The 3,909-nt window shown below is 44.6% G+C and overlaps 1 non-coding gene across 1 annotated transcript; it reads right to left on the minus strand.

Moving 5' to 3' along the window:
* Positions 1-2,153: 2,153 nt before the first annotated feature.
* On the minus strand, positions 2,154-2,224 carry TRNAG-GCC. The gene has a single exon. It is a non-coding gene; the product is annotated as a tRNA-Gly (tRNA).
* Positions 2,225-3,909: the final 1,685 nt, after the last annotated feature.

Raw genomic sequence — 3,909 nt, forward strand, 5'->3', positions numbered from 1 at the left:
GATGCTGGTCAGTGGCAAAATCAGAAGTAGAATCAAATCTTCTTAAGTGCTCAGATTATTGTTAATACTTTCAAAATGGATTTTGAGGATTATCTCTTTCACTGTGTTGCATATTAAATATCCATATAGATTGTATGAACCATATAGTAGTTTAGTCATTTGCCAGCCTAGAGGCAGGGGGCTGGACTAAATGATCTCTCCCTGTCCCTTCCAGCTGTATTATTCTATGATGCTACACTCATATTGTTTCAGTACCACTAATTAGGTCATTATAAAGGTATTATGGTCCCCTTGGTAAACAAGAGTTTTTGAATACCTGGCTAGAACTTTTTTTAATAGTTGCTACAAGGAATATGGGGATTTAATAGATACTACTTGGTGATAGGCAATTATGCAACACTTTCATCTGGGGGAATTTTATGAACATTTTGTTTTCCCAATGTTTTCCAATTAATAACTTGCTGCTTTCTCGTGGACTCCTCTGAGACAGATAGGTATTATCCCCATTATATAGATAGGAAAACCGAGACACAGAGAAAGTTACATTAATTTTACACAGTCTGGCAGTAAAATTAGTGGCATGACTGGGGCAGAATAGGTTCCCAGAGGACCAGTTGTTTTATCTTTCAAATTAGCCTTATATCGAAAAGGAAAGTTGCCCAAAATACCCTGCAGTGAACGAACACACACAAAAATCTGCTCTAAGTCACAAAAACAATAAAAACACTCACTGTGTGTGTGTCTGCACAGGGAAACCCCGATGGCTGTGGAACAAAGGTCACAGTACCACCTATGTCTTAATTAGGGTAATGAGGAATTTGTTCATTTTGTTACAATTCAGCATGTTGGGGCCTGAGTGTTCTGGTGAGCACCTGCTAACGAACCCAGGAATCCACCTGATTGACCTCTGTAGCCCCCAGGGGGCTGGCGAACTTCTGTTTCTCACTGCCTTGACCCTGAGTTGTGCACTGAGGCTACTTAGGGGCTGTGGATGGACACACCGAAAGCATTCTCTGCCAATCAAGGGTATGTGAGACATCAGCCTGGGCTAAAGAGCAAGAACGGTGACTCTTAAAGCCTTGATCTCACCCGCATGGCCCTCTCAGTACTAGGTTTGCACTTTGCTTTAAGATTGCCCTAGGCTGAACTGGGATGGGGCAGATTTTTCTTCCAATAATTTTTCTTCCCAGACCACGCTTGCCCAATGTAGGCAGGTCAAGGGTGTGCTGAGACTTGTTGCTTAGGGCCACCCAGGGGACTGACGTTGGATTTTCTCTCATGAGGATTCAGAATCCGTAGGTTTGTACAGCCTATGGTGCTGCCGCACCTAGATACAGCAGGGTGACAGATACGCAGCTTGCTTTCCAAAGTGCCAGTTTTTTTTTTGTTGTTTTTTTTTTGGTGAGGGGAGTTGGGGAGGTGGGGAGAATCAAGCAGCAGGCGTTAGGCATACAGAACATTCTACATGTGATCCGTTCTCACCACATACGTTTTCATTGTTTTTCCAGGTAATTCATCTCCTTTCTTTGCCTCTGAAACAACCATTCTCCCTCTTGAGGCTCCTTCATTCATTATCATAGGGAAGTTTTTTGGTGAAGCAGGAACATAATACCATTGGAGCCGGGAGAACTTTCCCCATGAATCCCCACCAAAACGAATCAGTATCTGATAATAATAATAACAATAATAATAATAATGGTATTTATTAAGCAACTACTATGTGCAAAGCACTGTTCTAAGCACTGGGGAGGTTACAAGGTGATCAGGTTGTCCCATGGGGGCTCACAGTCTTAATCCCCATTTTACAGGTGAGGTAACTGAAGCACAGAGAAATTAAGTGACTTGCCCAAAGTCACCCAGCTGACAACTGGCAGAGCCAGAATTTGAACCCATGACCTCTGACTCTAAAGCCCGTGCTCTTTCCACTGAGCCACGCCGCTTCTCTATCTAACTGCTTGAGAAATTGTAGTTTCTATGTTTAACATTACACTGGCTTCTCAAAAACCCTAATCAATCAATCAATCAATCGTATTGAGCGCTTACTGTGTGCAGAGCACTGTACTAAGCGCTTGGGAAGTACAAGTTGGCAACATATAGAGACAGTCCCTACCCAACAGTGGGCTCACAGTCTAGAAGAAAAAGAAAAACCCGCGTGCATTGGCCGGGAATCGAACCCAGGTCTCCAGCGTGGCAGGCGAGAATTCTACCACTGAATCACCAATGCCCCCCATAAAGAACTACTGTAAAGGGTATGGCTCACCCAGTGTCAACATCCAATATAATGTACAGAGGACTCTTAGGTCATGGGTTCCAATTCCGACTCGGCCACTTGTCAGCTGTGTGACTTTGGGCAAGTCACTTAACTTCTCTGTCCCTTTGTTCCCTCAATTGTAAAATGGGGATTAAGGCAGTGAGCCCCACGTGGGACAACCTAAGAGGCAGCGTGGTTTAGTGGGAAAAGCCCGGGCTTGGGAGTCAGAGGTCATGGGTTCTAATCCCGGCTTCAGCACGTATCAGCTGCGTGACTTTGGGCAAGGCGCTTAACTTCTCTCTGCCTCAGTTACCTCATCTGTAAAAATGGGGATTAAGGCTGTGAGCCCCACGTGGGTCAACCTGATTACCTTGTATTTACCCCAGCGCTTAGAACAGTGTTTGATACATAGTGAGCGCCTAACAAATACCATTATTATTATTATACCGCCCAGCGCTTAGAATAGTGCTTGGCACATAGTAAGCGCTTAATAAGTACAATCATCCTCATCATCATCCTCTGTAGCTGCACTAGTTGCAGTCACTTCATCCCAGCGTTTCCAGTTTATCCTGCAGGTGGTGCAATTGGGTCTTTTAAAATGCGGCAAGGCATTGGAAGCCGAAGAAGGTGTGAGACACTAAGTCTAAGACAGCAAGAAGCTGTTCCCCGTTACACCATGAGTGATTAGGGAACATCTGAAAGGCCCATCTCGGGGTACAGGCTACAATGAACTGTAGCCCGGCCTTCAGCTAACATGTTGTCAGGGGGTAAATTTAGAGCAGCCTGCATTGGAAATGAGAAAAGCCAAAGGGGAAAAGGCACATCAAATCCGATTTGCATTCAGTTGCAGCAGCTTTATAAAACTTTTTTTAGCCTATTCTCTGGTTCAGAACAGCTGGCATGAATGGGCAGGAAAGAACTGTGATGGCATTATGAATAATGAAAGCTCAGAAATATGCTGTGAACACTCTAGCTCTGAATACCCAAACAAATCAAGATAGGAAGCAGTTGCCAACTCCTTCACCCTTCATGCATTCAGCCCCAGAGAGTAACACAGGGTCAGAGTAAAGGATTGAGCGACGGGGCACCTGGGCTCAACTCCTGGTGCCATTACAGACCTGATCTTTCTCCTTGGAGAAAATCATCCTTGTGATTGCACAGTTGCTGAACATCAGCAGTGTGTCAGGGGCCATGCCAAACTCATGGGACACAGCCCCTGCCCAGACAGTGGTTTGATTGTGAGAGCCCGCTGCTCTCTGCTAACTCCTCAGCATTTTTCTGAAGAATCGTTAGCATCTCACTGTAATTTATCAGGGGTGTAGCTAGGCTTAATCCATCTGAGGAGAGACTAGTGATCTCTCATTGAAAAGATCTATTTTCAGAAGTTGTTCACTTGGAGGGGGTAAAAAAAAATCTGCTAACCCTTCTTTGCCCTTTATTGTTCTCCTTGCCTACAGGTAAGCAGATCACTGACAGGAGAGCCTCAAAGCTATTTAAATTCCATCTCTACTTTTGCTGTACAATCCTCTGAATTCCTGTTTGCGTGGAGGGTTGTTTCTCTTTTCAAATGTTATTCCTGATCCTGATACCTCTGACTGCCAAACTCACTTTGAAGGCCAAGTCTGAATGATGAGGGAGACATGAAAAGGGCATCTGGG

The sequence above is a fragment of the Tachyglossus aculeatus genome, chromosome 22 (assembly GCF_015852505.1).
Source record: "Tachyglossus aculeatus isolate mTacAcu1 chromosome 22, mTacAcu1.pri, whole genome shotgun sequence".
Lineage (NCBI taxonomy): Eukaryota > Metazoa > Chordata > Mammalia > Monotremata > Tachyglossidae > Tachyglossus > Tachyglossus aculeatus.